The following is a 14,232-nucleotide window of genomic DNA, read 5'->3' as shown; positions in this document are numbered from 1 at the left end:
CATAACAGCAGACTCCTTCTTCTTTCCTCTCCCCTCCGAAACGTTTCGGCTGTGGACCAGGCCCAAACGGGATCGGCTCCCCTTGCTGGATTTTTATGACTGAGAACAGTAACACACATCAGCTTTTTCATAGCCTGTCAAAATCCTACAATTCCGTTGCTTTTCTCCCTTTCGCCTGCTCTCCCCTCTGTCGCAGAGGAAAGAGGAGCGTGGAAAGAAACGGCTCTATTAGCCGTGGGTGGTGACTGCCGGGAGAGACTATAAAGAAATAAGGCCGAGGTGGAATGGCAGAAAGTGTGCGTACTGGAGCAGAGAGGATGTATTGTGGCAAGAGGGGCGATTATAGGCAGAATATAGCATGGAAATAATGGTGCAACAGGACCACTATAGGAAACCGCAGTCGTCACAGAAATCAGACCTTCATAAAAACGCCACTTTTGCGCTTTTAAATCACACATTTAATTAAAAATTATATTGTCACTGTCCTGCAAAAACACTGTATCTTCATTTTTGCATGTTAAGTTTTTTTTTATTTGTTGACGTAATTTGAACCTGGTAGTTGTTTGTTACATTGCATCAAAATTTGCATTAGAAATAACTTAAAACCTTTTTTTATTTCATTGAAAAACATTTGAAAAATTGAAAAATACAAGATTATATATATATATATATAATCAATATATATATATATACACTATGTAAATTGTAAGTAAATGAGTTTAACTGTCATCAAAAACAACAAAAATGGAGATATAAGGTTTTGCATATATATATATATATATATATATACACACACACACACTCAAACACACACACACACACACTGTAGCAGTAGAATTACAAAGATCACATTCAGGTTTTAGGATGTAATCATTCTCTATAAGAAAATACTGTTATAAAATACTTCTTCTTATTATCAACAATAAACAACTCGATATATATAAACGTTGTCCCCCATCCCAAGCGTTCCCACCCCCAACGCGATGTTAATGGTTTAATAACGCGTCTGTTTTTTATTTTTAACACTGGTAGTTAGCCGGGATCACATTTCTCACTCCACCGGTTAGGGAGCGAGAGAAAAAAAAAGAAAGGCGTAAAAAAAAGGAGACATGCATTCATTTCTGCAATGTAAAATGACACTATATCAAATCAAGCATTTCCATATGTTGGCTGTTGCGGCACTGGTGCTCTGTATGTGTGTGTGTGTGTGTGTGTGTGTGTGTGTGTGAGACTGAGCAGCAACTGACTATCAGGAATGTGACACAGATGCAGGATGTGATGGGCTAGGGAGCCACCTACTGTGAAGACTGGAGATTAGCCCTTTTTGACTTTTAGCACCATGTTTCCCACGGGCCATGCTGAGCTTGGGGAGGATGGCTCTAAATGGAAGGTTTTGTTGAATAAGTGTTGATCTAGTGTTGAATGAACGCTCATTAAGAAGGCTGGAGAACTGTAATAGTATGCAGGTTCAAAGTGGCAAAGATGCCCGTGTACACTCTTTAAAAAATAAAGGGTTCTTTGAGCGATGTCATAAAAAAACACTTGTGGTTCCATGTAGAGCCATGGCTGTCTAAAAAACACTGAATTGATGTAAAGGTTCTTCCCACTCGCACATGGTTCTTTATGGAAGCAGATCTTCTTTATGGATGTGGATCTTCTATGGCATTATTTAAAGAACCGTTGGAACTATCTAAAGAGTGTAAGCCAATAAAAGTGTTGCAATATGAAGTGAATTAGCATGTTATCAGGATGAGTGTCTCTTTCCTGGATTGGTGAAGTACCTAAGCTGCAGTAATAGGTGGTAAAGAAAGGTAGTCTCAGCGGTTGCTCTTTGTCTGTGCACTAAAACAAAGTTCGTTGTAACTCTATCGCCTTTGCATGTGCCAAATCGTTTTTAAAAATTGCAGTAAAACGTCCTCCCAAGGATGGTGGGGTGCATTGTAAAGTTTATGGCAATGAAAACACTGCTTCCTCTCGAGAAAAAAAAAAGAAGCTAAATTAGCCACAGAATAAGCCAGTGACTCAAACAGTGGCCTTTTCTCCCCAAGCTCGTCTTGCCAAGCTTGTCTCTGCGAACATAAATTAACCTGAGAGTGCTTACCCAAAACGTCAGATTTAAACGAAGATTGAGCGATGAGGTCAAACAGGGGGAGATGCGGGAGTGCAGGGACGGACGGACGCATGAACTGCGCCCCCATACCTCCACCATCCCCCCATCCCTCCGCGAACCCCCTCAAAATTTAAGGGAGGGGAACCTCGAATACATGAGCTGGCACAAGCGAGAAGTCAGGAAGTGTAGGAGACGCCTCCCGTCCGTCCCGCGAGCGAAACCCAAAACCAGTGACATAGCCAATACATGTCATATTCCCTCCGTCTACATGAAGAGTTTATTTTTCAAGGAGGAATTTTAACCTAAAACCTGCCCCTCGTAATTATCCGCTTTGGTTTGAAACCAAAGTGGACAGTCCTTGCCCAATCACCAACAAGAGTCCACTGTTGATCCAGAGAAGAAGAAAAAAAAGAAAACATGACACATCCCATTCAAGAATTTGTGGGCTTTTTTTCTGTCATCAATGAAACAATTAAAAACTATGAGTCCGGCTGTTTACATTGCTCTAAATAGTGTGAATAAAGCCACTGTAGTCAGTTTAATTGAGTTTGGTCTACGATGTGAAACAAAATGAATGCTAACCATATATCCTCATAATCCCAACCACATTGAGGGGTGATATTCTCTCTCGCACGCTTTTTGGGCCCGCTCCAGCTGTGGTTCCTACTAGCCCAAATAACCCCAATAGCTAACTGATGAACCCCTTGTTCAGTCCAAAATCTCTCCCTCCCAGCTTTGGGAGAACAGTTCCCAGTCTCGCAAGCAGTTTTGGAACCACAAGAATTACCTTCATTCTTAAAACTGGATAATTTCCCAGTGCTGTGTTGAAATAGATTGTAGGAAACACATTGAAACTGGTACAACAGAAAGGTTTAAATTGGCTATAAAATCTTATTCCCTTTTTTTGTGGGACAAACACACACACACACACACGCAAATCCTTTATCGGCCAAAGCGAAAACGCTTGCAGATACGAGAAAGGCCTGAGCGTTATTTACTGCGGTCGCATGTTGTGCATGAGGGAGAGAACCGAAGACCTGCATCCTTTAGTAAAAAACACTGTTGGTGAGTCATTTCCAAGTTACTTACAGTAAGCCTAATTGCAAAAATCATCAGTCATTCCTAAACGGAACGAGGAGGTTAATGATTCAGATCTGCTGAGCCGTTCATTCTCCACAAAAATGGGGTCAGTCGATGACCAACGCCCCTGCTTTCAATGTGCGCGGCCTGCTGGCAGATAAATCATCCGAAATTACATATTCATTAGCAGGTAAATCATATTTAAGGGTACAACATTTAACAAGGTCAGAAAAACAAACCAGAAGAATAAAACACACTCACATCCAGAGGAAAAATAGGGTGCGTACGCCTTTAAAGGTTTCAACGCATGGCTGACACCAACTTAGTGAGGCTTTAGAGGGAAGAGAGTGGAGGAGGAGGAGGAGAAAAAAAAAAACATTTTTCAGTGTTTGTTCTGTGTAAAAACCCTGAGGTATTAGGGTGCACTAATCTTTAAAAGGTTAATTTATTCATAGAGATTTTGACAGAGATGTATGGCTCAGCCAACATCTCAGGCACCTCTACCCACAGGGAGAGGCCTAATGTGAGGGAGGGAGAGGAGAAGAGGAAAGAGAGAGGGAGGGAGGGAGAGAGAGAGAGAGAGAGAGAGAGAGGGAATGAGGGAGAGAAAGAGGGAGGGCAGTCAACATGCAATAAACACAAAGACATAATTACCTCATTGAGCCTGGAATAGAGAAAGACCTTTAACCCCACGCACTTAAAACGTCCCAATAACCTCATCTACATCACAGCATTCAGGAGGGTACAGTCTAACACCTTACAGTAAACACTGCAGCACTGAAGAAGAAGAAAAAAGAGAGAGTATTTATTTTCTTCTCAAATAAATAGTCATTTTGTTATGTTTGATAAATGGCCATTACACAAAGCACCTGATAAAATCCTAGTGTTATATAATCAATATTTTCTATTGAGTCTACATATATATATTTTTTTTTCTAATTCCTATATATATATATTTATATTTATTTATATTTATATATTTATATATTGATAACACTGATTCTTCACTTTTTAAATTTTTACACTTTAACATAATTTGAACCTGTATGTTGTTCTTTACATTGTTTCAGTTTTATGATGAAGTCCAAAAGGTTTTTTTCCTTTTCCTGTAAAGTTATAATTTTGAAAATACAAGATTGTTCCCTAACACCAACAATACCACTCAATTACTTACTATTCTAATTCCTGATTCATTACAATTACAATTCTGGATTTCAACCACAATGTCATGCATGCCAATTGTATTAAACAACAATCCAAGGCACTGGTACACTGTCTACACAAATGTGACTGTATAAATTGTAGAGATTAATAGAGGTATAAAATCCTTATGGTCTTTATCAGTCACAGCCACATCATCATCATCATCATCATCATCATGTCACCTGCTGTAATAAAGCACATGCTTTACAATGACCTTTTACATTATTTAAGGCAGAACACATGGCATGGTAAGATATAGTATAGTATAGGGATAGGGCAAAATGGCACAAATTAACTGGGTTAAGTTAACTGGGACAACAAAGAAGCAGTGGCAGCACACAACAAATTATAGTACAGCAGTTTGGCTTTTATTAACCATTTCACACACACACACACACACACACACACACACACACACTGTACTGCACCAAATCCATTTACCCAGGACTAATTATACTGTCTTTGTAATGAAACAGTTGTTCAGTATTCTAGTTTCTGTGATTACTGTGATGTAGGTTATCACGCTAACAGTACATATTCTAATACTGCCTAGTCCTAGTATGGCATGCCTGGTGTGGTATGCCTTCTTAATTTTTAGGCAACCTAAGAAAGTCGTTTTAATTAGACTTGAACAAGAGGGACCACCCTAGACAACACTGGGATGAGTATCAAAGTGTCAAATGGGTCAAATTAAATCTAAGTTGTTGAGTAGATTTTATTGACATGGTGCTTAATGTGGAAATGGTGAGTAAGGTGGAAATGTGTGCATTATCAGCGAACCAATCAAGTTTTGTCTGATTCAAATACCTGAATGTGATTTTTTTTTTTAAGTATTTAATCATGATGAACTATCTACCAATATGGAGAGATGGAAGTAATATAACTAATACAACAAATACAAACGAAGACATTCTTCAAAAAGAAATGCAATTCACTTTTATTACCACCTATAATTACTACTGAAAATTCTAAATCAAGTGCAGATCATTAAGATTTTCTTAGAGAAATCTTGTCTTTGCTTTGTTCTTGATTGGTAAAGTGAGTGTTATCGCCATGGTGAGATCCAAAGAGAGAAAGGTTGTAGATGCAAGATCTCAGAACATTTAGAAATCAGCCACTTCGCTCTGGAAAATTAAGTCCAAGTGAAGAATATTTAGAACATGGCCAGATCAGGTTGTCCTAGCAAGCTCAGCCCAGGAGCAGGCCATAAGATGCGCAAAGTCTCCACGATCCTGTAATGTCATCACGGGACATACAGGTAGCTCTTGATTTGTTGTTTTTAGTTTTATTACCTTAATTTCTCTGTAAGGTAAGATCAAATGTACATATGTTTAAATATATGTTAAAAAATTTAAAGGTTGTCATGGGGTGTCCTGAAGGCAGCACTACTTTGTCTGCTTGGGGGAATGTCTATTTTCCTCTGTCTTTTCTAGGTGTCACATCTGATTTGTAATTTTACCTTTTTAAATGAACACTTCCCTACGTTTGTTCAGGGCTTACGTTTTATTTAACGAAGTATGTTTATGTAGACCCACTAACATGCCTGCATAGACGATTTTTCACCTATTGTATACATATACCTACGTTTTCTGATTTATTGTTACTCTTCTACTAATTGTTTCTACAGGTTGTCCTGTATATGCTCTTGTAATATTTTTTCCTGGTCATACAGTGTGCCTAAAATGCTGAGTTGAAATTTCTTTTAGCCCCCTTCATTTAAAAACCTCATCTTCTGGATACATTACTCACAGCTGAACTGCTGCTTCTTGTATTATCATGTGTATAAACGTACAACTTCACACGTCAGCTAGCCAATTTATAAACCCGATCGCAACACCCACGCTCATTTGGGCTGTACGTTGCATGTGCACCTGAAAGCCTCCACAAAGAGCCCAGTTCAAACTCAATGATGCAGAAAGAAAAACATACACCTGGTGTCCCTTTTAGGAAGAGGCATGAAAAAATATCAACGCTTGTAAAAATAAACCCCAAGAAAAAGGAGGCAATCAGGGGTTCACGGTGCTGGTCGGAGCAAAGGAACGTCCAGTGATGGTGTGAGAGGAGGTGCCCAAGAGATGGCGAGGGCAGAGTGAAATGAGCCTTTGTGGGTTTTTTTTTTTTTTTTCATACAACATCCATAGGAGAGTTCAAGCTGCATCAATCATAGCTGTCGGGTGCCGTCGCTGCTAGGTGAGAGATGATTTAATTTGTCTTATTTTTGTAAATGACCATGCATCAGTGATCCTGATGGGAGGGGCAGGTTGGGCATGACTGGAAACTTCATCGCCATGCTCCACCAAAAATTAAGGTTCCAAACGGGCTCTCTGGAGAACCTTATAAAGGATGAAAGTATTAGAAATCAGAGCGAGAGAGTCTTTTGAATGTTTCTACTAAATGTAGGGGTTATACAGCTGTATGCAAAAGCTGACCTGCATAAGGGCCAAATTCTGTTACCTTTATAGGTAATACGGAAGGTGAACAGATCCTCCTTAAAATCTGACACTTAAAAAAAACATACCTATATAACTGATATTCTTCACATTATATTTTATTCATATGTTCAATTAAGCAAACAAACAGTGCTAAAATATGCATTATGCTTAAATATATACAGAAGTGTGTAGAGTGTATGTTGAGGATTCATTCACTTATTTTCACTTTTAAATAATCAACAAAACATGTAATGTGATCAGAGGTGCCAAAACTTTATAGCAATGATTATTGGTACCATTTAGGGAGTGTATATTCAGGATTCTGCACTATGTCAGGTAATTTACCACAATAAGAAAATGCAAACATGCATAAAAAGCATAATAATAATTTTAGTAATGTGATATACCCCAAACATTTAAAAGGAGACAATGGCCAAATGAAATTAAATATTTCATAAATATTTAATAAAAAAGAAGGAACATGGGAATATGAATTAATCTGTCTTAACTCTTCTATTGAAGATCATGGTCAGACGACTCTCAAGTAGAGGTGATCTAAATTCCTAAAAATAATGGTGCTTCAAATGGTTCTATGAGGGATACCAAAGAAGAACCACGTTTGATTCCATACAGGACCGAGTCAGTAAGACATGTGAGTGTGAAGAAACTTATAAAGATCTAAAGAACCTTCACTTGATGTGACGTTTCCTCACACATCTCCATTACAGACAAAACTGGCTCTTCTTTTGGACATTAACAGTTATGGAATTTGTCTGACGCTCTTCTCCAGAGCGTTACCCAAGGACTCTTACTGGTGTAGTGTAGTGTACTTGCTCGGCTGGGGAATTGAACCCCAGTCTGACACTGGCAAGGTGGTGCTGTTACCCACTAAGCTACACCAAGTACTTTTTGCGTTACATTAGAAAAGGAAGGCACAATATAAGCTCAATGCATGTTCAACGCTTCCAGTGATCATATTCATCCACCTTGTGTTAAGCTTAATCCAAAACTCTTCTACAATTAGAATGTACCTTAGCGTGTGTGTAAGTGTGTGTGTGTCAAATGTAAACCTTTTAAAATAAGGCTTTCAACTTTTAATTACCAATGAAACATCTCAATAGGTCCTTAGTTTTTATATGCCGAGTTGTGACTGCCTCCTCATCAGGGACTTACTTAGCGGAGCTGCAGGAGTCGGTTGGGTGGATGCCAGAGCGAGTGTGTCATAATGTACAGCTATTAGCGGTGTGTGAAAAGGGCTACTCTGTACCATCTGTTCCCAAAGCGGAGTCGGATACGGCGAGAAAACCCAGAGACCACCGTTCGCTGCTGCTTTACTGGAAGCTTAGCCACTAACCGTCTCCTTATCCACACCGGGGAGTCAGCAGTAGGCCGCGGGCTAAAATAGAGCCAACATTGTTGCTGTGACAAGTCTATGCAATCACTGACAAGCATGGTCTCTCTACATCTGTGTGACTAAACGCATTTCTTTTGGACTGCGTCTCCGTGTAACATAAACACATACTTCTCTTTTCGGTTTGTCATAAGTAATGATTTGAGGCAGCTTGGCTGGAGTATGTTAAAGAGGCAATGGGAGAGTGATTTGGAGCACCCAACCCATGTTGAATCTGTTCTTGTTTTTGAAAGGCTGCCCCGGCCGACGTGATTGACATGGAAAGGCAGAAATTATACACGTGCCATTTTTTATTACAGCCAAGCCTTAACAAATGCAGCCCTACTAGAGCAAGTGCCCTGTTAAAGTGACAGTTCGTCAAGATTAAAAATCAATGCATTTTCACACAGTTTTCTCACTTGCTCCAATTCAGTGTGAGCCACCAAGACATGTCTGATGTCTGAAGTTTGCACCTTTACTTTTGCACAGGACGTACGAGGCTAACGTAGCTAACAAGTAGTGCACACTGCACGCTGGCCTCAAACCATGTCAAGGTAATCTCCAGTTCCCTAATGGTTTCTGACTCTATGAAGCCAGAAGTATCTATGATTATCTGTGGAAAGAAAAGTAACCATCCTAAAGTATGAATTTTCTGCTGTATTTCTGTTCGTAAGATTATAGCATGGAGTCCACACAATGATTTAGGCAAGCACTTTGTACAGCCCTTGTTGGAAAGGTATTAGCTTCCATTACTTATAAGCTACATTCGTCTCAAGTCCAAAACGAGGGAACAACACTTCAGACTATCCTTTCAAGGCCTACTTCTTTAACCATCCCATCTCTCCAAATACAGAAGCCAAACGCTCATCAGATGAAATCCAGTGCAGAAATGTCTTCGGCCTCCAAACTCAGCCTGTTGCCTTCTATTAGCACCACTTAGACATGACCCCTTGCTAGCCCCGGTCAAAGTTCCTCCATCGAGACGCTCCATGCCCTCCAAGTCCCTGTTCCAAATCTTTCACCGAGTCCCTCTCACTCACTAGCCCTGGGCGCATCTAATTGAAAGCGATCTCAGGGCTCTGCCGAGTTCCGTTTCTTCGCTAATCCTCCGCTGGGGGAACCTCACATGGTCCCAATTATGGCCCACACTGGTCCCTCTGACTGCCTCTCTCCTCTCTCCTCTCTCTCTCTCTCTCTCTCTCTCTCTCTCTCCGCATCTCTGCTCGCTTGGCCTGGCCTTTGCAGGAGTTTATGTTATTAACCGCACGCTGCACAGTTCCTGCCTGTCACGGGGGCCTGGAGATGTTATCACCGCCGCCCGACGTATACGGTTACCTTGAAAATATTCCATAAATTAGATTGGGATTGGCAATTCTGGAATATGGAAGTGGAGAGAAGGCAAAGGGGAGGGCGGGCTTCAGCGTAAGAAACAGGACAATAGGATCTCCTGCTGTTTATTTTGGACAGAGGGACATTAGCAGTAAGTCGCTGGCAAGCAGAAAGGTAATACCTGAAGAAGGAAAAAATGGACTGTGCTTAAGGGGCTTTTGGAGTGTTTTTTTTTTTTTTCCCAGAGCGAGACAAAATACTCTATTCTCAGAAAGATTTCTATGGTCAAGCCCTGAATGTCTGGACTCTGCAGCATTTCTCCTCAGTGATAGGCGTACATCCCCCTTGTAATCAAATAAGGCTGTGTTTGGGCAGGGAACTTTTCACCTCCCCTCCCAGACAGCGTTTCTAGCAGCATCTCTACACTAAAAGAGAACTTGGTAGCTCCGTCGAGCTGGAATGTGATTCTGTAGTGAACCGATCCAAAGAATCAAACGAGCAAGTGCAAAGAAACAAGTGCGAGTTTTGCAACTGTCCTTTAGAAAAAGGTCCTTTAGAATGTTCTTCAGAAAGTAAAGGCTAAGTCTCAAGACGGTCTCAGGTCTGCCTCTTTGATCCTCAATACAATCATATCAAAGCCTATCTGATACTGTTGATCAACTCACTCTTCAAAACAGGTTGGAAAAGAAAGCCAGCATGAAAGGTGGGAATTCCCCCAGGTCCTATCATTTACTCTCACTACAGACACTGTGGGGCAGTGTCTTGAAGAAAAGAAAGAAAAAAAGAAAAAGAAATCTAGGGCTTTGGCTGTTGCACCTGCTGATGTTTGGATGCACCTGCACTTATGCAGTGTGTAACGACTGGTAGGTTCAACCATGTGTCTAAACAATAAGACTTTTCACCCTGTTAAGTATATATTGTGTTATATAGTATATTTTGAGTTGGTACGGGTGGTGAAACACAGACAAAGGACTATTACTAATACAGAACTATTGATGTACTGTATCCATAAAGCAGTTTTCCCACAGTATTACTACTTATTAATATTTATTTATTCGTTACAATGGTATCTGTTTGTCTTCTTAGAGTTTTTCAAAAAGATTATCAGCTGTTCTTCCTTGCAAAGGTCTTCTAATTCTGTGGGATTTTTGGGTTGTATTGCTGCGCTGCTCTTTTAAGGGCTATGCGGAGATTGTTTTCAATGAATGTTAGGTCAGGGGACTGTGAGGGCCTTTAGCTTGCACTTCTGTAAATTTAGGATCATTATCTTGCTGTACAAGATATCCTCCTTTCAAGATTTTAGATTTGTTTTTACAGACTGTGAGATTTGTTTGCTTTCAGAATTTGCAGGGGGAGGGTGGTTATCCATCATTCCCTCTACCAGTGAAATGGTCCCTGTGCCACTGGCTGCAACACAAGCCCAAAGCGGTCCACCCCTGTGCTTAACAGTTGGAGAGGCATTCTTTTCATTACAATACAACCATACTTTGCTCATGTGGCATAATAGTAATTCAATAATTTGTTAATTTTTATGTCACATTTATACAATAGTCTGCAAATGTTCCCAAAAGAGGAGGAGAACAAAGAACAGGCGTAGCTCAAATAAACAGTCTACTTAGTGCTTCCCTCATGTAACTGCACATGTTGGATTTTATTCTGACCTTTGCCGTCCTTACAAAAAGTTTTTTTGCTTTTCTTCTTCATCATTTATATGTATATATTTGTTTCAAACGATGGGGAAATCACAGTCCAACCACCGCTGAAAATAATTATAGTCATATCAAATAATCAGTCAGGCAATTATGCAACAATTATGACAAGCCTAGTATGCAGATTATCACTCCAATTATCAGCCATGAACATGATCCTCCACCCAGCACAGGCCTGTGACACATCTATGTCTATGTATTTAGCAACAGGAACCAAAGAGGGCGTAATCGGGCAGCTGGTCAGTGGAGAGCAGTGTGACAAAAGCGATACAATCAGCCTCTATTATTTGTGAGAGCTGTGTTGCCCTTTTGGAGCTCTTGCTCCAAACGTATGCTCAACACCAGCCAGGTCAGGGCAGTAGTTGAGGAAGTGAAACCTATTTATTTAGCTGCACTAACTCTCACTCTCCACAAAAACACACCTGTATTAGCGGCCCATACACACACACACACACACACACACATACACTTTACACACATGTGCAGGTCAGGAGTTCAAGTATGGCTAGGGGCAACCAATGTGAATTCTGTTACCTGTTTGTCTGCATCTGCATGTACAGCCAGCAGGCGAACTCCAGCTTTTCTGGCGGAGGCCCCCACTTCTGGCTAAGGCCTGTTTTAATTGAGTCTTGAAAGCTTGCCACTTTCGAGAGGCCTCATGGTTCCACACTGTGCAAACTTATGAGCGGGGTAATTGCGCCTGCACTTAAAGGCATCTTGAAATAGGTTCTACACCAGTCATTTTTGTGCTGCCCAGCTACAATAAGAAGAAATGCATTAGCTGTTCTCCTTTCTTGGCAGTATGTTCAGAAAAAGGTTTGGTGAAGGATATGATTTGACATGTTGAATTTAGAGCTATGAATGTGATTACAGACGTGCTTCATTGTTAACAGATACCTCATAATCAGACATGGTTTACAGATAATGTTGAACAGGAGCATGGATGCCAAGAGTACTGAAACAATCCTGGTCATGTATACAGTAAAAACAGGCCTGGCCAGATGAAGCTGATTCAGTTGGTTAGGCTGGTTCACAGGTTAGGGTATGTTTTTACTTGAATGTGATTGTTCAGCTGGTCTACCATTAGGACAAACCAAGCTTACTGACCAGAATGACAATGCTCGCCCACCAGTACGACCAGTGTTGTCAGGCCGGTCAACAAGCTGACTGGACATACTGACTGGGAAAAAAAAAAACAGTCTATGCAGATCGACCAGCAAAGCAATGCAGGTCGACCAGCATGACCAAGCTGGTTGATCAGCATGACCAGCCTGATCATGCTGGTCCACCAGCTTTAAAACCTTTACTGCTGGAAGTCAGAATTTATACTGAAGAAAGATATGAGATATTTTCCTTGTTGCTTTTAAAAATTTACATTTTCACCAGCGAATGCCTTGTTATTGCACAGTGTGCTGGGATGGCCACTCAAGCTTAAGATTCTTCACAGGGGGGTGCTGTTACACTCAACTAGCTCTATCCGTTTCATTAAAATGAAAGGGAAAAATCCTGAAGAACCACATCAAACAACAACATCTCACAAACACATCCACGCTCAGACATTTATATATAAAAACATGGTATTTAGTTATTATCCTTTTAGGCTATCTACTCTACTCTGGTCTAAATACTTTTACTTTTCCACTGTTACTGTAACAGATTGCAGTTATTCTTATTACGTAAAGCCGTTACATGTATTCCGTTACTGCCAAGCCTTGCTAATTAGCAACAAGTAAGTCGCCAAGGCCTTTAGCTTACAGTCCTCAGTGCAAAACAGTGAGTTGTTAGCTTGTCACAACAGTCAGCATAAAGCAGTGTGTTCAATTGTGCCTGAAATCTCTCCCCACCATCCAGCTTCTCAGCTTCCCTCCCACCCTTTCCCTCCTTCTTTTTCCTGCAGTACGTCTGAAACGGAATCTGTTCTTCATTTGAGCTTCCAGATATAAACGAAAATGTGCAATGTCCAACACCAGCGCGGCACAGCTCTCGAGCCTGCAGTCCCCTGCTTGAGTAACGGCTCTAGAGCGTAAAGTGTGCCTTGCACTGTGGAACATGTGGTTTTGGTTTCAGAATGTTTTACTGCTGAACAATGTTTCTGCCTTGGAGCGCAGCACCGATCATAAAGACCATATTGTCCTTCTGTGCCCACACAACACACACACACACACACACACAGAAAGAAGCACACATACACTGTATGACATCAACAGAGCTCATGCTGGCATAGTCAGTTCGCAAATGTAAGCCCTGTCATTGATAAATCAGTTTCGATTACTCCAATAGCTCCTGATTTCCTTTGGTCTTCCACCCTAATTTCCCCAAATTCACATCCATCCCATTGCTTTTTGCATTAACAAAGCATGTCTGCCCAACGTTGAATCTGCAAAACCAAACCACACTGACCACTCTGTATTTTAAAGTTGATTTCCTTAGGCTGTGGTGACTTCTGATCTTGTAAAGTAGATGTGGAACAAATGTCTCGATACAGCATGAACATACATAACAGATTAAAAAGGGAAAAAAAAAATCAAGAAAATCAAAAATCAATAGTCATGTCACAACATAGAATTGACTTAAAGCTTATCTGTAGGGTTTCTCTGGATGACTGACAGGATTTTGCAGCTGTAAAAACCGAGCTCAATGCTGATACATTCTGAGAGTGCGGATCAAGTCAGATATTACAGGTTTTACAATGTATTATAGTCTATACTGTTACTGTGAATAGGAAGTAAGAGATAGCATGATTTCCAAAAGGCATAAAGTTAAAGGTGCCCTAAAATGGAAACCTGTAGTTCCCTTATAATAGCTGAACGAGAAGGAACCTTAAATACTTTTGTCTCTTTCTGGAAAAGCAAAACCCACTCAAGTAAAATGGAGCTGTAAAATGGTAAATCCCACACCAAAAGTGTTACATAACAGTCTTGACTTGTTATATTCACATCCCCAAAATGTACATACACCCAGCCCAGCAAAAGCCCTTTA

Source organism: Salminus brasiliensis, chromosome 6, assembly GCF_030463535.1.
Source record: "Salminus brasiliensis chromosome 6, fSalBra1.hap2, whole genome shotgun sequence".
NCBI lineage: Eukaryota > Metazoa > Chordata > Actinopteri > Characiformes > Bryconidae > Salminus > Salminus brasiliensis.
The sequence above is the reverse complement of the archived record's forward strand: the minus strand, read 5'-3'. Positions refer to the sequence as shown.